Genomic DNA, 21,014 nt, shown 5'->3' on the forward strand with positions numbered 1-21,014 from the left:
TGTGTATATTCTTGTCACTATAACCTGATAAAATCCTTCGAAGATTAAAACAGTATGCAACAAAGTAAATAAGCTAACAATCTCGGCATTTTAGCAAAATTGCTGCAGACAAAGATTTGCCAGGCTTACTGCTCGAGATATAGTATCTGTAGAACTCTATTCTAGGATTGGATACATGCAATGTCATTTGCTGTGTTGAAAACCTAATGAACTATACTAGGAAAAAGATGACATCACTAACTGTTGCTTATGTTTGTATTTCAGTTTGCAACGCAGTGATGGCACACAACTGACAGTTTTAACAGTAAGTAGAAAAAAAAATAAGACGCTGTGGCTTTCCTTAAGTGAGGGGCATTGCAGTGGGTTATTCTGTTTATATTTTGTAGCAGATGTAATGAACAAAAGTCGGATTGATTGTTTTTGGTCTTCAGATGTTATGTTCAACGTAACTGAAATTTCTATGCCTCTTGTTTTTATGGTGATAGTGGTAATTTAAACGGCAAGCATTGTATTCTTTTTTTATTAATCTGAACTTTTATTAAATGAAACCGTATCGTTGGCTCCGTGAGGTAGGATTTTGTAAAATTATAGGGTCCAAAAACAGAAAGGTATGCTTTAAAAAAAATTGTTTTGTAATGTTGATTTGTCAACGTGGATGGGTACAGAGAGAGTACATTGAAAACGACAAACCTAAAGTGTATACATATGTCGTTTTCTAAACTGAGACAAGTTCAGTCTTTATAGTGTACCTGTTGTAATGCATCTTACACTGTTAGGCAGGGCTGTTTTAATCAATCACTTTATACTTTCGAATTTTTTGTCTTCAGTAATTCTTGCTGGAGTGCGATGATTTCATCTCTACCACCGCTTTAACTCCAACCTATGGTGGTCAACATCTCTTCATGCTCCTAATGTCAGAAAACTGACCCTCTAGCACGCACAGAGAACCAGTCTTGGTTGGCTGTTTTCATTATATGTATTTATTATATTTCTCATTGTTAATAAACCTATACATTTAACAATCTCTTTAAAGAGTTCAACATAACCTACAAACCAAACAGGTCAGTCAATGATAAATTAGTTGTATATTCCTCTCCAAGCGAGCCATTAGCATTAGTAATTGGATTGAACTCCAGTTAGTCCGTGCCATGGCATAGCAACAGTGGGAAACAAAGTTGTTTTTCACTGTGGTTTCTTTATGAAGGGAAGCACTCACTTCCCTTCAATTCCCCACCTCCAGGAATCCAAGTGAGGCGATAGAATGGCCTCTGTCGGCCTCAGCTGCCTACCCCCGCCTCTCAGTTCTCTACAGAGATGAAGGAGGAGAAAGAACATGGGCTGCAGGTTGTCTGCGTCGGTTGCCATATTCTATTTCTGCTGTGGATCTCTGCTGACCTGTGCTGAGAGTGATTTTAGAGTGGCACTGACATGGCTCTTAAAGAGCTTGTCATTGCAGCACAGGGTCTGTGCTCTATAGAGAGCCAGGATTGTGGCTTTGATAGGGAGTCGGTGTGGGGTGGCGTAGAGAGCTGTGGTGGTGGATGGTTATAGGCTGGGTATAATTTCCTTTTAAATTTGGACAGGGTGGAGGGAGAGGGCTCTGTAAAGAGGTGATGGTATGGGCTTGATGGCAGGACAACATTATTTCAAAATTTTGGTGGGGGGAACAATAGATGCTGAATGTGGTTAGCTGGGAAGCTAAACACCGGGTACAGTTAGTATAATATTGGGTAGTGGTGAGTGAAAGGCGGTATGGTGCCCGGTATGGTTTTAATTAATGTAATTGCTATATAGCACAAAAATGCATTTTTGTATACAATATCAAGTTACAGACGTTTAACTAAATGCCCAAGACACAATTGAGTTCTGCAGCATTGGACCTGTTCTAGATACACTTGCTTGAAGTATCTCCAGACGTGAGACTGTGAAAACTTGGCAGCCAGTGTTAATATAGCTGTATTTCAATCCACAATCAACATTGGAAACCAGTTGGCAAACAACACTGGACCACATTCAGATTCTCCACCTCATTATATGACCTAAACTTCTACCAATCCAGTGGAGAGGCTCTGGGTTCCAACCCTCCTACGAGGTGCCAGCGGACTGATTTTCTACCGCTTGGTTTCAGGAAACAGAAAAGCTTTCTCTCTCACTCTCCTCAACCGATCTTATGACCCAGGGTCTACAGGAAATCATAATTTGAAGTTTGTATAGTCTACTTCTTCGGAATTATTTCATGACTAATACTATGGGAGAATCCTCATAGCCAAGCATTTTAAGCCATGAGAAGTATTTGGAACCAGGAATGATTTTACAGATGACTCACACACTAACTGTATGCATTGCCTGCATTTTTTACCATCATTATCCACCATTGTTTCATTACATAACATAAAAACAAAAAGTATGAAATACAGTATCACATTTGTACCAGATACATGCCAGTTTAGCTCAGCTCATCAAGACTACAACACACAATCTCAGTAAAATATACAGATATATTGGGTATTGCATGTAACGGTTCTAATTTTAATCTGTGTGCATCATCTCCATACCAGATTCCCTCTTCGTCCATTCTCCTACCTCCTGTGCACCCCCTCATGTGCCCCATATCTTCTGATCAACTCTCTGTGCTGTCGCTTAATTGGGGTTGATGAGTGCCGTAGTCCACTGTCGGGAGAGGTACCATATCCGCAAGATTAAATCCCCCTCTGCATTCTCATCCCTGCACACTTTACTCACTCAACGATACTCTCCTCTTCAACAACCCATTCAGTCAAGCTAATGACCCAGGTTTGGCACTGTGAGACATGTGGGGAGAACCAGTATGTAGCTATACATATTTTTGCCTAAAGCAAATCCAATGCAGCAGTCCTGTCTCTAATCTTCCAGGCCGTTTTAGGCACGGGTATTAGTCTCATCAGTCAGTGCTTCACTCTGGACCTAGAGCAACAACAATCGCTAGCTAGTGACCACACGCCCAAATTATGTGTTTAAATGGTGCCATCCCGTTTTCATCTTGGGCATGTCACTGGACGTGTCAGGAATATTATATTAAGTCTTTGCGATGTAAGATGGGTGTGGTGTAAGCTGTAAAAATGAGATCACTTAAACCTAGCATTAATGGCCAGCAGCCTCATTTCCCTCATCACACTACAGTATTGCATCCTGCAGCAGCCCAGCAATATAATAAAATTGTGTTCCGGCAACCCTAGGCCTCTAAACTCTCTATTCAATTTATGTAACAAACAAAGGGGTTTGCCCATATGATCCCACTTATCTTGGGCTGTGTGCAAGAACACAAAGCAAACAGTATAGAGTGGGTATCGATTCTAACCTGTGGTACTTTTTCACAGTTGAATTATTAATTCTCATTGGAAACTTGACTTAATCAGATATTACCTACTGGACAACACAATTTATTTTGACGTGCCAAACAGTCAATATATCTCCATTCCTCTATGTTTACTTCAAAGTCTCTGGACATTATATAGACATTAGTTAACAATGTATCACAAACATCCCCTAGGAGCAGGTTTAAACAGAATCACACAATCATTGTCCCTCTCTGTTCTTGTATACATAATGTGTGTGTATGTAATAATTTCACTTCATAATCCACCTGAAGGTAGTCACAATGGCAGGGAGTCAACTGGGGAACCCGTTACTTATTATTTTACTCACTGCAGAGAAACATCATTATTCCAAAGTCCATTATCTATAGGTAGACTACTCCGCTTATAAGTCTCCACTTGTACATTTCCGCCATATTGAATTGTGCCTCCTCAAGAGAAAAGACAAGAAAGCACATACCTATACAATAAATATAAAGTAATTCACTCTCCGGGGAGACATGCAGGCCCAAAACAATACTGTTGCAAATCTCTGTGGTGCTATTACCATGCATGCACATATAAATTGAGGACCTGCCTACAACTTTGTGCCAAGGCATAATGTTGTAATCTATTATGTGCAGAGGATCAACAAAAAACATGCCGGAATTGGTGCATGCTCAGCCTGCTTACAGTATGAATCCAACTGGTAATCACAAACCATGGTGAAGGAATAAATCTGCGGAGAATAAATAATGATAAACCAGCATGTTCACCATTGTATGTAAAACTGTTAAACATCCAGTCTAATGGCAATTACCGTCCTATCTTAGCATAAGTGACTCTGCCTCCCTTACCTCAAAAAGGAGTGAATATTTGTAAAGAAACCCCCTGTTGGACCTAACCCTTTCCCCAGGGTTATCCCCCAATTTTTTGTCTTCTTTCCTATTTTTCCAATCCTCTTTTTGTTGGTTCTAGGAATCTGTGCACTTTAACACTGCTAATCAGTGCTAAAGCGCTTATGCTCTCTCCTTTAAACAAGCATTGAAAATGCAATAGGTCTCGCAATAGAAGAGTTTGACCTTTTTCGTTTTGCAAATGGATGAGTGGCGTTGCGTGGATGAGTGGCGTGTGTGAGTGCCGTTGCGTGTGTGAGTGCCGTTGCGTGTGTGAGTGCCGTTGCGTGTGTGAGTGGCGTTGCGTGGATGAGTGGTGGATGTGGTGGTGGATGCGGTGGTGAAGTGGTGGTGGATGTGGTGGTGGATGTGGCGTTGGATGTCATGGTGGATGTGGTGGTGGATGTGGTGGTGGATGTGATGGTGGATGTGATGGTGGATGTGGTGGTGATAGTGGTAATTTAAACGGCAAGCATTGTATTCTTTTTTTATTAATCTGAACTTTTATTAAATGAAACCGTATCGTTGGCTCCGTGAGGTAGGATTTTGTAAAATTATAGGGTCCAAAAACAGAAAGGTATGCTTTACCGGTGGATGTGGTGGTGGTGGATGCGGTGGATGTGGTGGTGGTGGATGTGGATGCGGCGGTGGTGGTGGATGGGGTGGTGGTGGTAGTGGTGGATGGGGTGGTGGTTGTAGTGGATGTGGTGGTGGATGTAGTGGTGGTGGGTGTGGTGGTGGTGGGTGTGGTGGTGGTGGTGGATGCGGTGGTGGTGGTGGTGGATGTGGTGGTGGTGGATGTGGAGGTGATGGTGGATGTGTTGGTGAAAGCACAAGGAGGCAATAAGGCCTCAAAGGGTGCCTGGCATAACACCCCCTTCCCCTATTTCCACCCCCAAAAAGATTCCGCTGACCACATAAACCCATTACTGACGTGCCAAAGTCTAACCCAGTATAAGTATACCCTACGTGGTTTTCAAACAGTTGGTGTGCAGGGGTATAGAAGCTGAAATTAAGAACAGAAGAGGACTGGGATGGATAAGCAAGGTCGGAGGTCAAACATGCCATCTCAAATTCTTTCGGGGTGGGGGCAAGGAACGCACGGCAGGAAGTGTCGGCCTGTGTCAAAGCAGCAGCCAGCTGGGAGATGAGCACGTGCCTTTTGGGGGTGGGCTGTTGCAGAGAGTGCTCACGTGACCTTCCTCAACACAAACAATGCGCATTCAAACCCTCCAGGGGAGGGGTGGGCGTACTTGGACCAGGAGGTTAATTGCGGCTGGCAAGTGGCACGCTATTTTAATACAATATGGAGTTTTGTGCAACGTGTGAGTTTGGGCTGCGGGGGACTGTGGGAGTAGGCAGCAAAAATGCTTGTTAGTATGGAGTGCTAAAAGGTAATATGCGAGAAAGTTATTTCAAAAGTATTGTGTGTGTGAAGGAAGATTGTATGGGTGAATGGCAGAGTATGGATAAAGAAGAGTGGGGGGCAAAAGATATAAGAGCAGCAACTTGTTGATAGTAAAGTTATGGAAGGCAAAAGGAATGTGAGCATATTTGTAGAGGCGAACTAAATTGTTTTTGTGTGTTGTCGTGTTATTTAACAGAAATAACTAACAATTGTAGCATTGTAATAACATATAAAAACAAGTAAACAATAATGAGAAGTAGTAGAAATACAAAAGTTGCAGTACAGCTCCAAATTGTTATATTAAAATGGATGCTGTAGTAGGTAGAGACAGGGAGGGAGAGAAGAAGATAGTAGCAGTTGCGTAAGAGTAAGGTAGTATTGTGTGCAAATGGTATGATGTATTATAAAAAAACAATAAGGGCTTAATGGAGAAAGGGAGGGTTAAGAGCACGAAAGATGGCAAGCAAATAGTAGTGGCATGTAGCTAAAGCAGAAGGGACTCCAGAAAAAGGGAGGTAGGGAGGGAGAAAGCAGGAAGTGCAGTATGGTAAAGTGTTAGTTTGTGTTAAAGCAAATAGTAGCAGATGCACTGAAGGCGCCTTGCAGTCTGTATTTTTTTTTTTTTGCAAGTAAATGGTTCGGTATTTAATTAAAATAAAAGAAGGGACTTGTAGGACACAGGATGAGAGGAGCGCGCAGGACGTCAAGCAAATAGTAGCAGATGCATCGAAGGTGCCTTCCAGTCTGACAACACAGAATAGATGGTGAGGTAGATTAGGTTAAGGAGAGGCCGCGCATGAAGTAATGAAGCGGACGCGCTTTGTGGTGGGGGAGGGGGTTCTCTTTCTCCCTCTGGTCCCTCCTACCTGGGATGATCCCTCGCTTGTGAAAAAGGGAGAAGAAATGGTTTTCACGTGAAAGGGCATGTTTTGGGATCAACTTCAACTACACACGTGCAAATTGTGAGATCGGGAAATGCATTGTGTCATTCCTTCAGAGGAATAAATGGAAAAAATGCTTCCGTGCGGCAGCGCTGATTGAGCCGAGTATGTAAGAGGAAAACAGCTTAGGGAGCCACTAGAAGCTTTGCCTTCATCCAGAGCGATTCTGGCGGGCTGAGATTGGGAGGGTTTCAGCGCTGCTAACTTTTCGCTGGGATTTCACGTGGTGCGTGCGCACACAAAGAAGGGAGGGGTAGTGAGAGAGAGGAAGGGGGAGAAAGAGAGGGGGTAGTGGTACACGAGTGCAAATTGTGAGATTGTTAAAAGCATTGTCATTTCTTCAGAGGAATAAGTGACTCCGGGGAAAAGGGAGGGGGCGGAGCGGGTAAAAAAAAACAAGACGGAGGGAAGGCAGAGAAGGTGAGGGGGGAGGAGAAATGCGACACGGCGGGCAGGGGAGGGGGCGGAGCGGGGAGAGGGTGTGAAAGCAGCAGGGGTCTGGAGTGCGGCTGAGGGAACTTAAGAAATGCGACACGGCAGGCAGGGGAGGGGGCGGAGCGGGGGGGTGGGAGGAGTGCGCCTGAGGGAAAATACATGCAAGGCAGGCGGCTGGGGGCATGTGCACGCGCTTTTAAGCTCAATGCGCATGCGCATTGAGCTTGAATTTCACGGGCACTGCAAGGAATCGCCACGATTCCTTGCAAGTTGGTTAAAGACTGTTTAAGCCCCCATGCGCATCGACAGGCGAGACCTAAAAAAGAAAAATGGTATGATTGGTTTACACCCTTTTGGTGTATTTAATTTACCCATAAGTCCCTTGTACAGTGGTATCCCATATACCCAGGTCTTGTAAATTAAATGCTACTGGTGGCCTGCAGTGCTGATTGCAACACCCATAGAGTAGCCTTTCAAACCTGTCTGAGATCTGCCCCTGCAGGGCTTGCTTGCGCAGTTTACAGCCACATTGACTTGGTATTTAAAACTACTTGCCAAGCATTAAACTCCCCTCCTAATATATATAGGTCACCCTAAGGTAGGCCCTATGTAAGTAAAAGGTCGGACATGTGCTTTTATTGTGTGGCATATCCTTATGGTGACAGTCTATTTAGTTTCTCACTACTGTGATGCCTGCTTCTCATAGGCTAGCATAGGAAATTCCCTTATATATGTTTAAGAGGTCATTCCTGATCTGAAATTAGTAGCATTGCCATGTTTGCTATGTTTAGAATGGTAGTGATAAATCCTGCATACTGGTGTAGTTGGATTTTACATTACTAATTTAGAAATTCCACTTTTATTAAGTGGGCCTTTCTCTGTGCTTAACACTCTAGTGGTTTGCAGCTTGACTCCAATCCACGTCTAGGGCAGAGTGACAGCTATGCTTCGTGCATACTTTCCAAACTGCCATCACACAGGAAGGGTTGTGTGTGACCGGGCTATGCCTGCATTTATCTGCATACTGATGATCTTTCTGGGCTGGCTGTCTGGGAGAGAGGGAGGCGGGGCACACTTACATTTGTAAAGGCTGTGGCCTGCCCTCACACAAAGGGCTGATTTACCCCCTACTGATGTCTGGAGCCAGGGCCTGGTTGAAATGGGTTTGTGTTAAACTTGAAAGGTTTCCTTTGAAGTTGCCCCTTGAACAAAGACATTTTGGAGTATAAGTAAAGGGGCTCAAACCCCATGTTTCCAGAGCACTTTTGGAGCTGGGACTAAACATCTGTCAGAAGGATGGCTGTGCTTTTCTAAGGCCTCATCTGGACTGCTCTTCTGCTGTTCTCCTGATGCCTGCTACTAGCTGGGTAGCATCAAGGACTCACTGAATTGCTTTTCTGTTTGTTGCCCTACTGACAGCTGCTCCTTGACTTTGGCTTCATCAGGCACTGCTGGACCCCTGAGAGGAATGCCACTAATTGCCTTTATTGTGCTGGTCTCCCTGATTACTGCTGCCTGCCTTGTGTTTTTCCCTCCAGTGTTCTTAGTGTGTGGTGAGTGCTTCATCCTTCATCAAATCGCGCACGGTGGGCGCTTTTAAACTTTCACTTCAGTTACAGAGCTAGCGCCTGGTGAGCGATTCCTTGTAATCTACAAAGGCTCCTGGACAAGCATGAGCTGTGCGCCATATTATTTTGGGAAATTGAGTGCATTTAGAGCTCCTCACTCCTTGTACCTTGAGAGCTTGTGCCAGCAAAGCAGTCATTTTCAGTACAGATGCCCCACCTTTATTGCCTCAAGTGGTGAGCCCCGCCTCTGCTCCACGCACTGGATTGTTCAGCGCCGGCATGTGTGCCCCAATCCAAGGAGCCTGTTTGCATCGTCTGCCAAGATCCCGCCTACTGAAGAGGCACGGACGCCTCCCTGATGCAGGCCCCCGAATTGAGACCCGCCGTCAGTACCCACGGATTCTCACCTGGTGAAGTGTACTGTACCCCAGAACCCGCGTGGGCCCTACAGCTGCATTGCTTGCTCTTGGGCAGCGCAGGTCGGCAGAGATTCGGGTACTAGCAGGCAGTGGATTTTTCTGCTTCCAAAACCCCGTCCCCCTAGGACCGTACCGGATCTGCAGGGTTTGTGGTAGTCTTGCCATCCCGGTCCCGCAGGGGACAGTCAGATTGCCGCTCGAAAATTGTTGTGGAGAATTACCGCAGTATATGTAGTAGGCGCACAGGGGCTCCCGCGGCCTATAGGGCATGCCCACATTTATTCCAAAGGTTCCCACCCTTACCACACACCTTATAATAGGAACGCTGATATGCTACATGTTCCCTACAGTTGTAGAGGATTTACCCTACGTGCTTAGGGTAACATTTTGTGATATGTGGTGATGTGTTGTAACTGATATGTTTGGAGGGAATACTTTGATTTACATGTTTTTCTCCAACCAAACTGCTACATTTCTAGGCACTAAGGGTATAATGTATACTGTTTTGCTTTGCATTTATGATTCATGTCGTTTTAGTCTGTTTTATACATAAGGTGTACAGTATTTTTGTATAATACTGCGTGGAGTCTCTTTTGATGGTGCATTTATGGTGTTACTGGTGCGAGTGTGCTGCGCAAACGCTTTACACATTACCTATAATGATAACCCTGCCTGCTCTGCCCCAAGCTACCAGAGGGTGGGCACATGTTATCTTTGGTGTGTAACTTACGTGGCCTGACTAGAATGGTGGGTTCTGCCTGGCTTGGGTGCATACCCTAGGCAACCAGAAACCCCATTTCTAATACCTCAGAAAACTTTATGCACATATATTCACTCTTTTTTTTTTTAGTTAAGGGAGTAAGGTAGTGTGAGCTTCAGAAGGCAGTTGTGAAATTTTCTGCTCTTCTAACTCCAGGACTTGTGATTCTTTCTTCAGTTACAGCTGCTGACTTCTTCATATAACAATTATTTTTGGGAAGAAGGAACATGTATGCATTGGAAACTGGCCAAATACATCATGAAATCCGTACTGGACACTGACTGCTGAGGGAGAGTTGTCCGGACTCCCGTGGTGCTCTGGTGCCACGCACAGATGAGATGCATGGTTTTCTCGGGTGACGTTTACTCCTCACTCCTTTTGACAGGTCTCTCCTATTTTGCAAGAAGGACGATTCTACACTAGAGCGGTTCAATGAAAGCAGAGCCACACCGCTCTCCTTCGGTCTCCAGGCCCGCAAGGCAGTATCCCTAACAATTTCACCTCTTTTGGGTCTTAGGAGTAGATTTGCATGCAGGTAACACCAAGACCTACCACCCCAGCAATCAACACCCCAGTCCCTTTGGGTTTGGGCATCCAGGAGACCATGTCAAGGCTCAGAATGAAGCGAACTTCCCAGTACCTGCTCCTCCGACAGCAGCCTCCAAGCTGCTTAAGTTTGCTTTTTGCGACACATGGCCACCCTCTGCGAGACTGAATTAGACATGTTCTTCAGAGTTGGCAGGCCATAACATCTTGCAGATAAGTTCTGCAGATAGTTCATGAGGGCTATGCCCTGCCATTACTTTCCTCCCTGGTGCATGCCCCACCCACATCAAAGCAGCTTTCGGAGGAACACTTCTACATTTTGCTGAAGGAAAGCAGGCACTTTTAGTGAAAGGAGCCATAGAGATAATCCGGCGGCCTTGGAAATAGTTGTTACTCCCACTATTTCCTAGCGACAACAGAGGGGGGATGCCTCCGTTCTATTTTAGATCTCTGACCTCTCTGTTTCTTCTGGCCGAAGGACATATTCAGGATGCTCATGCTGGCCCAGGTTATGTCTGCCCTGGATTCAGTTCACTTGTTGGTAGCATTAGACATGCAGGATTTATATTTCCATGTACCCATTCTTCAGGCACTACTTGAAGTTTAGCCAGGGGCATTTTCAGTTCTCCCCTTCGGTCACACCAGTGCCACTTGAGTGTTCATGAAATGTGCTGATAGTGGTCGCAGAATATGTTTGGACTGCAGGGATACCAGTCTTCCCTCCCTCGATGACTGGCTGTTAAATGCTGGCTCGCCACAGTCACTCGTGGACCATCTCTAAAAGACAGTGAACCTCCTAATGTTGGGGTTAACTGTCAAAGTGCTGAAGCCACACAAGACATCTTCTCTGAGGCTCCCTTTCATTGGAGCCATCCTGGATATGGTTTGTTATTGGGCTTTCCATCCGAACCAGCAAGTCCAGGACGTTTAGTCTATGATCCTAATGTTTCAGCATTGGTCCACGGTCTTAGTAGGGGTGGCTCCAAGGATTCTTGTGCTATTGGTTTACTGAATCCTGCTCATCGACCATGCATATGTGGGCTCTGCAGTGTGATGTGAAGTCTCACTGGGCCCAGCACAAAGAGAACATATCAGATTCCATCCCATAGCTGACAGTGATGACAGATGCATCTTTGCTTGGTTAGGAAAGTCATTTGGGGGAAATGGATATCGGAGGACTCTCGTGTCTGCTGGAGAACCGTCTCTACTTCAACTTGTTGGAGTGGTGGGCTATTTGCTTGGCATTGAAAGTCTTCCTGCCATTCATCAAGGAGAGACTGGTTCTGGTTCCCACGGACTACTCCACTGTAATGTGATATTGCAACAAACCTAGCGAGTGGAGTCCTGGACCCTATGCAGGAGGCCTTGTGCCTTAGGAACTGGCTGAATTGTCAGAGTATTTCCCTGATCCAGCGCCATCTGGCAGGATCCTTAAATGACAGGGCGGACTAACTTGGCTGGTGACTCTTAGCAGATCACTTTGAGGTCACACAGAATGTCATCCGGCAATGAGTGAACACTGGCTCGATCTTTTTGCCACCGCTGATAACGTGCAAAGTCAGCCCTTTTGCAGTATTTATTACCCAAGAAGGCTGTCTCTCTGAGAAGCCTTCCACCTAGAGCGGAACTTAGGAATCCTGTATGCTTTCCGACCATTACTTCTCATATCTTAAGTTCTGAAGAAGATCAGGAACGACTGGGCTCATGTTATCTGAATGGCTCTGAATTAAGCTAGTAGAGTGCAGTACCCAGAAGTTCTGCACAGGAGCATCTGTCCTCCGATCAGGCTGTCTGCAGCTTCGAGGTGGGGGGCTTCTGATACAGCCAATCATCAGGACACTCCTGGACTTGTGAGTATTACAGAAGAATTACAGCTGTTGCTTATGGACTGCTTTGATGTGTTAGAAAAAAAACACTGGACCTGCTTGCCTTCATTTCAGGCTATTCTGAGTGACTGTAAGGGTCAGTTGGTTGACCTTCTGTGTGACCTACTGGGGTATAAAAAGCTTCAGAGGCTTCAATGCAGCTGCCCACCTGACCTCCTGCTACTGGACTTGCAACTAGACCTGCCTAATGGCCTCAGGTGGAGTTTGTCCTAATCCCTAAGAGGTGCCCCCTAGGTACTTGACCCGTGGCCGGAATTAGCGAGAAATCCTTGTTGCCTAACTGAAGGCTCCATCAAATCCAGAGCAAAGCCTTGCCACAGAGCTCAGAGATTCCCAGTTCTGTGGAATATTCAATTTTCCATCCTACGCGGTCCCAAATTAGAGATCTGCACACTGGCACAGATATTTATTTTATAGACTCCTCGGCCTAAGGCATGGACAGTGTTGGGACAGAAACTGATATCATTAAGCTATAGTGGTCCTTTTATTCAGCTTTGACTGTCAATGCTGAGGGGGGAAAAAGGTCCACGCAGAGGTGCATGAAACCACCTATAGGCATGCAGGGGCTATTTTGAAAAAAGTGTTCCCCATCCTGTCTGGCCTGTGGGCACAGTAATCGGTGGTTAAATTGAGTATTCACCAAAAAAGAGTGTTATCAATGGCAAGTAATGTGTTCATTAGCCCTATGTCATGCCATGAAATAACAAAAGTGCAACCAGTGGTTGTAGAATCAGAGCTTCAGCAGCAGGCTGTCCTACGATGCCAGTATTATCTGAGACTATAGGTCCTCTTCTGTTCCCACTCTGATACTGTGCAGGGCATACCTAATGTCCCTCCTGATAACTATAATTACGAGAAGGTGGACAATCTGCCCCCCACTCATTAGACAGCTAAAGGGGCTTTACCTATACTTGCAGAATTCTTGTTGGCTTGATACTTCAGAGAGAGAGAGAGCTGACCTCACCACCCGGTTCACCAGTGGAAGAAAGTACTTTAGAAGGACTAGACTTGCTATTGTATACTTTGTTAAAATATAGTTTATTGACAAATATAATTACCAAGTGAAAATAAAGATACTTGTTATTGGCCTTTGATGGATGTGGCTCTTCTGAATTGCTGTGGTGGCAAATCAACCGGCATATGTCCAGATTCACACACTAGCCAATATCCTCATTATAAATTATTATCGCCTCAACAACCTTCCCCTAATACAATCACCATATTGAATTTTGGAGGACGGGATACTCTGTATTCCAAGAAGGAGGGAGTGAGAAGTGATACAGGGTTCGGTCACCTTCCCAAACACAAAAGCAACAGGAGGGAACCCCCACCGCGCCAAGCCCACCCCCCCCCACACCAGTAACACAGGGGGATCCCCCTGGGCCGGCATGGAGAGACAGTCCAAGCACGGCAGGGGCTTCCCCCGCTGTCCCTTGTTGTCAAATCTTTTTTATTTCACCCCCATAACAGGGAGTAGCAATAAGGTGACTAGTACACAGCGTTAAGCCTACAACCCAACAGGGCCGGCCGCGTTATGGTATGAGAAAATGGAGTAACGTTGACAATGCTCAATCTAAAGATTTGAACACAGCGTTTCACCTACAACCCATCAGGGCCGGTCGCGTCATACTCAGCCAACGGGCTCTGTGTAGTCACCGCCTAAGATGATCCGGTCCCAAGACCATCTGTAACCCTTAAACCAAAAAGGTTAGAACTATAGGACCAAGAGGGTCGAAACTTCAATAGAATGTCAGGAAAGAGGACAGCAGAGCAGAGAGGACAGTAGAAATAAGCAAAGAGAGAAGACTAGGAAAGAGTGGGGTCTTAGAGCGCCAAGAAGAGGACAGAGGGGGGAGGGGGAAGGGCATCGTGTCGACTATCTGAGCATTTGGTATCACTGACATTATTCAAGGCCTAACACACCAAGGCCTCACGCCAACAACCTATCTGGATCAGGGGGAACTACTGCATCCTCCACTAATCGCAGCGCCCGGAGCTTGGGGGGCATGTGGCGCGCACGCTCTACTGCGCATTGATACTTCACCAAGGGTTGCCACACCGCTTTGAAGCGCGCGTCTCGGGCCTGCAGCCGAGCTGTGAGAAGTTCCATTGTCATGACATGCCAGAGGCGCACAAACCACGCAGCAATGGGCGGCGCTTCCGTCTTTTTCCAGTATAGAGCAATGAGCTGCCTAGCGGCTCCCAGCATTTGAAGCGCCAGCGCTCAGTCGCTCCGGGTGAGGGCCCTCAATCCTGTAGGCTTGATACCCAGCAGCAGTGTGCAAGTGTCTTCAGGCAGAGGAAACCCCAGTACCCCCTGATGTGGCTCAAGACCTCCTTCCAGAAGAGGGTCAGCGAGGGACAAGTCCACCATATATGTAGGAAATCCCCAGTCGCAGACCTGCATCTCCAACACTCAGGGGAAGAGGTCGGAAACATTCTATGCAACCGCTGCGGCGTGTAATACCACTGAGTCATCATTTTATATGCATTCTCCTGTTGCGATACACTACTGTAAATTCGGGGTATATTACGCCATAGTCTGGACCACTGTGCCGGAGTGATGTCTACTCCCGAAAGGGAGTTCCAGCGTTGCTGATATGTCTGGGAGGGCGGAGTGTGCGGGTGCTGTAGAATCTGGTAAATTTTGGAGATCAGTCCCTTCGTTTCCGTAAAGGAGCGAGCTAACCGCTTAAACGGAGTAAAGGCGCGTGTGGCCGCTTGATATGTGTCATCTGCCAGCACCCAGTGTTTCAATTGAGCGTATTGCAGTCCAGCCTCGGGCGGCACTCGGAATTCCTCCCTGCAGTCCACAAAAGTCTTGAGGGAGCCTCCATCGAACAGATCCGTGAGTACCCTACAGTTGCCCTGAGGCCACTTGCGAAAAGCCCCAGTCCGATGTGCTGGAGGAAAACTTGGATTCCCTTCGATAGGGGTGTATGGTGACGGAAAGGTCGTAAGGCCCTTGTGCACCGCTATCCTGTCCCAGATCTCCAGCACCGTTTTCGTGGGCACCGCCAAGTATGCGATCGGAGACCGCCCCGCCCTAGGCTTCCACGCCAGATCCCAAATGGTGCACCCAGTCACGGCCCTGTCCATGTGGAGCCACCCCTTCTCGCTCTCCGTTACACCCCATTCCACTATGTACCGAAGGTGTGCAGCCCAGTAGTACTCTACCAGGTTGGGGCAGGCCAGACCCCCCCGATCCCGAGGCGCCATCAGGAGAGCCTGAGAGAAGAGAGGCCTCTTACCCCCCCCCCCCCAATGAAGTTGGTTAGGTCTCGCTGTAGGCCTCTTATGTTATGCAGCGGTATAGGGGTAGGAAGACACTGAAATAAATACAGGATTTTGGGCAGGTTGGACATCTTGATGGCATTGATTCTGCCCAGCCAGGACGGTACAAGCGGTTTCGACCGCCGCAAGTCCTCGAGGACCGATCGTCGATACTCTCTCCAGTTGGCTTGCGTCCAGCCGTCCAGCGAGGGGGTCAATTGCAGGCCCAAGTACCGGATGTGCTGGGTCGACCATTTATAAGGGGCTAGCGCTATTGTATACTTTAACGAATTTCCCGCCAATAAATTGGATTTCGTTTCCAGCCAGGTCTGGCTTCATCTGAGACACTGCTACATTTGAACAAGGCACTTATGAACACATAGATAGCCTCTGGTCTGATACATGCTAGGCTCCTCCAGTCAGCTGACCTGTGGCCATACCACATGCCAGCGCTTAGAGACTGACTTTCTTATGAAACACCAACTGCCTCAAAGTTTTGTGATGCAAACATCCACAGTTAAAGTCAATTCAAATGCTTTTTCAGCAAAGCTCCTGGATATGGAGAAGAAATGTATCAATGGATTTTGTAAGAGACTGTTTTTCTATATTTGCATTACTTTACTTTCTTTGAAAACAATTTACCTTCTGGAAGGAACACCCTTGCCTTATGGGATATGGTCAGCAAAATCTAGTAGCTGTTCCGGAGGACGTCAACAATTCACTGGCTCAGACAATCCTAGACTGACGGACACAGAGTATGTGTTGCGTGTGGTCTGGCCGCCACAAAATGCGTAGGTTGTGGTATTTTTACCAGTGTAGTCCTTATGAGGCACGTCTGAGTGCAGTCAACCTTTTTATCAGGGGATATTCAAGGGTCCCTTATGAACATACCCTTTGATGGATCAAGAGTGTTCAGAGACAGTGCTAACTAAGCACTTGGGCAATTCAAAGATTGTTGCGCCGCCACTGGAATTATTGTCTCCAGCTATACAATTTAACTAGCAAAATAGAAAATATAGGGGTAATTTGAGTGGCATAACTTTACTTGCATTGTCCACTTTCCCAGCTTATGCAACAGCAAACGGCCTTTTCTGGGCAGAAGGCGTGGTGGTGGTCAAGGCCGTTCACTTTAGCAGGACAGCAACCATCCAACTCTTCTCCAGTGCTGAAGTGGTTCACAAATTGCTTGGTTTTCCATACAGTGTTCTGATCACTTGGAGGGGCCAGGATACAGTATCTTCCTAGCTTGAAATCCATCTGGTCGGACCCATGGATTTTTCAAATTTTTCAATGGGGAACGTCCTGCCTTTCATTTCCTCCTCACCTCTTTGTCCTCTAAACAGCAGAGCAATGCTTTGGTAGACCACACCTTTATCTTGATGCAATAACTCAGCCTCCTGCTGGCCAAAGGTGCTATCAAGTACTTGTCAGACTCTGAGAGGGGAAATGGTGCAATTCTTGCTAATCCCTCGTTCTAAAGGAGGACAAGCCTCAGACTCACACTGGACCTCCGTCCATCAAGTGCCTTTCTGAAGATAGAGAAATTTAAAATATTCACTCTGGTTGTCATCCTCTCCACTTTGGATGCAGGTGGCTGGATGGTGACACTGACTTGCAGGACGCATGTTTTCAAATACCTCTCCTCTGGTACAACAGATGCAAACTGCAATGCATAGTGGTGTCTGAACACTTCCTACTTTCTGTGTTGACCTCCAGACTTACGTCAGCCCCCTCTGGCTTCAAGAAAGTGATGGCAGTTGTTGCAACTAATTTGTGGAAATCCAGAATACATGTGCTTCATACTTTGTTGACTGGCTGCTCATCGCAAACTTATCAGTTGGTCACAGACCAGCTCTGGAGAATAACTGCCCTCTTGAATACCTTGGTGTTATCTATCACAGAGCTGCAGTCGTGCCTCAGCTCTATGATAAGTATTCCCTTTATAGGGTCTATTCTGGACAAAGTGCCGTTTATGGCCTTTCTTGTGCAGCAGCGTGTTTGTGACATTTAGGATATGGCCAAGACATTGTGGGCTCAGCCCTGGATCTTGGTAAGGATGATTCTGCGGCTTTTTGTGCTCCTAGGCATGCGTCCTCCTTGTCCTGTCGTCCAGATGGCCCATGAGGACCTTGCAATTGAAACTAAGCTTTTAGTGTGCCCATCTGGGTTGCCTCTCTGATTCTGTCCAGATCTCTCACAACAGATTGTTTGGGACCTCATATGGTGGCAGACGAGCACCAGCCTCACTATTAGCAGGCCACTCTCCCTTCCGTTCCCTGATTTCACAGCTTTAATAGTTGTACCATTATTTGATTAAGGAGGCCAACTGAGACTGGTGGAGATCGTGGACTTCAGGTCTGTAGCAGAGAGCCAGATCCATATCAACCTTTTGGAGATTCCGGTGATCTGCCTGGCCCTGAAAACCTTCCTACTGACCATTGTCGGGCAGCTGGTACATACCCTAACAAACAACACAACTTCATATGGTACTACAACAATTAGGGCAGTTGGGGTCCTGGATCATGTGCGAAGAGGCTCTACGTCTCTGGAGATGGCTGGATCAGCAAAAGATCTTTTTGGTAGCTAAACACCCTGGAGAGGGTCCCTGGATGCCAGAGCAGATGAGCTAAGAAGACAGGTGTGGTGAAGGACTTCTTCAGTCAGTGTGGCATGCCGCAGCTAGAATGATTCACCATTGTCTAAAATGCACAGAAATAAAGCTTCTGCACACTGGTATCTTCTATAAAATCCTCTTTGGTAGAAAAGGTAGGACAGACCAGTCCCATGCTATCGGATTACCCCAGAGCGGGCCAGTAGGGTGTGGTATCTAGAGCTCCTAAACCTGAGCATTTGCCCTTTGATATGGCTACACATCGGGAGGACAAGAGGGGAGGGTCTTAAGCCTTAACATAGACACCCTACATCTCCTTTCATAGTGATTGAGCCCCAACGGTTCTTTTGATGTACTGCCTTAAGTAGGAAAGTCCTATTCTTACAGCCAGACACTCGTCTGCAAAATCCATCTGTGATGGGCACTGTTAAAAGTTTGTGGTGTGGGGTCTGTCATCTCGACCCCCAGCCCGGACTATCAGTGGGTACAGTCAAGGGTTGTCCCTATTGGCCCTTTTTTGCTTGCCTTATCAACCATCTCTCTTTAAATCAGTTTGTGATGCGTTATATGAAGGGCCATGATGTATATGCCACCCCCCTGCCCCCCACAGCTATTCATCATGCCTCCGAGGGCCTTCTATTTGGTTCTATCAGAGGACAGGTGGGCTTGTTTCTCCTGTGGCATGAGCAAGGGGGTGCCAGTTCTGGACATTTTCCAGACGTCCTTGCGCACTTTCACGAAATTCTAGTGCATTGCCAGCCGGGTCAGATGGGAGGGTAATTTTGCCTGCTTGATCCTGTATGATTTTCTAGTCTTAGTCTGCTCCTCATACCCTCCATCTTTGGCAGAAACTTCTGATGGTGAGGAATCTACACTTAGAAGTATCCATCAGAAGAACAAATTGTCTACCAACGGTAACACTTCATTTCGTGGATACTCTCACCTAACTGCAGATTTCCCATTACCCACCCAGTGAAGGTGGAATGGACTCCAGTAAATCAAAATAAGGTTCTGTGATAGATTTTGGCACACTTACACTGTCAATTTGTCTGAAAGGCTCCACGTGTGGCATTTAAAAGGAGAAGCATTAAAAAACAGGGGCCAAAGAACACCCTGTGCATTCTCCCTATGTAGCGCCACAACCTGGGTGTTTACCCACTTGGTGAATAGCTCCAGCCACTGAGCTGTGGTGGGGGGAGAAGGAAACTTTCACTGGGAAGTAATGGCTTTCTTAGCTAGTATAAGGGCTACATCAAAAAACGGGTAGGGATGCCTGTGAGGCACTCAAGCTGTGTGAACACTGATAAGCAATACGCGTGTAAGTGTGTGCAACCCCAGACAAAGTATTTCAGATCTGTCACCAGGGCACTGCATCGAGGACAAAGATCAGAGAAATCAGGAAATATTCATGCAATCAGTTGCAGGGAGAGAGGTGCACAACAGCGAATATAGAATTAGATAAGCTTAAGGCGGGCATTATGGGATACAAGCCGTATCCTCTCCCATTCCATATCCCTACCAAGCTCTTCCTCCCACATCTCCCTCAAGTGCTGCAGAGAAACCCGTGCATGCATAAGAAGAGCCTTAGTAAGCCAGGTAATGAATCTGCGTCCCCCACCCATAATGTATAGTGTTTGCAGGAGTTGGGTGTCTGGTTCAGGGCTCCGGGCTCCCCAGGTGTCCTCCAGTGCCCCTCGAAGGGAGGCAGAAAGCAGAAACTGACCCTCGGGTAAGGCAACAGTGACTTGTTTTGACAATGACGCTTCATTTGATAGTGTCTTTGCCAGGGACACAGTCAAGTTCTACATTAACATGGTCGCTCCTCAAGTGAAAGCCATAGTTCTGTAAATGTGAATGTTAACCTAATGGATTTTCAAGACGTTCTCCTTGTATCCAATTAAGTAGCCTGTGTGGCAGCTGAATAGTCCGATTACAATGAGCGATGAATGATTGATGTTCTGTACAACATCATTTGTGCCTGAAGATCCCAGCAACAGTTATCTTTGCAAACTGCAAGCAACAGTTCGTGCCTCCTCACATAATGAAGCACTGAGGAAAGGCAATTATATTTTTATCAACTAGCCAGGGAAATATTTGTATGCTTTAGTACAAATGTCATTTATTCCACTAGTACTCATCAACTAATATACTCCAAGCAAGGAGGATTTTGATAGCAGCATGATGATGGAGACAGTGGAAGTTCTCATATCTTCCCCGCATGTCAGAGCGATTCTACAAGAGCGTTTCGTGCTACTTGGATCTGCTCTCTAGGAGTCCGTGTGAGGTTTCTATACACCATCCTCCCATCTTTGATCGTCATGGAATACCTCCTGAATTCACGGAGTTCGCCTATTTAAATTTCCCACAGATTGCATGGACATTCTGTGGGGCTAATCTCCCATCCCTTCAGTATTTCCTATTGCTCAAATGGACATGATTGTGCATCTCGTATGTTGTGAAAAACATTGGTGCTATGACATGCCATGAAGGATCACTTCAGCTGTAACATGTCACTGCATGTAATGTGCCATGTAACGGTAAGGCTTACATGAAGAAGTCTCATGTTCCCGTTTTCACATTTCCTGTGATTGGGAACGGCTTGGAAAGGTGTTTCCTCTATCCTTGAGAACATCGATCCCATTACAGCTAAACATAGTCATGCCAAAATTTATGGGTCTCCTCTTGTGCCCATTTATAAGGCATCTTTGTAAATTGTTTCGTACAAGGTAGCCTTTCAGGTAGCACTTCAGCACACAGGCTTACTAATGTGAGCCCAGGAACTGTACACAGTTTTATACTAAAATAGGGCAGCCATGAGAACCCATCTGGCTTTTATGAAGAAAGTGGTTTTGGATTTTCACATTAATAAACTATCTCTTTACCCACTTTCTTCAAAATTCTCTCTCTCCAGTATAGAATTATTGCACACACTAGACTTA

The 21,014-nt window shown here is 46.2% G+C and overlaps 1 protein-coding gene across 15 annotated transcripts in view; it reads left to right on the forward strand.

The window, feature by feature from the left end:
• BAZ2B (bromodomain adjacent to zinc finger domain 2B) overlaps positions 1-21,014 on the forward strand; it is a 1,221,971-nt gene that overhangs the window by 108,380 nt on the left and 1,092,577 nt on the right. For all 15 annotated transcript variants that reach the window (XM_078681689.1, XM_078681691.1, XM_078681692.1 and 12 more), the window contains exon 2: positions 265-304. The gene's annotated coding sequence lies outside the window, so the exon portion shown is untranslated. The remainder of the gene's footprint in view (positions 1-264; positions 305-21,014) is intronic.

Source organism: Lissotriton helveticus, chromosome 3_1 (genome assembly GCF_964261635.1).
Source record: "Lissotriton helveticus chromosome 3_1, aLisHel1.1, whole genome shotgun sequence".
Lineage (NCBI taxonomy): Eukaryota > Metazoa > Chordata > Amphibia > Caudata > Salamandridae > Lissotriton > Lissotriton helveticus.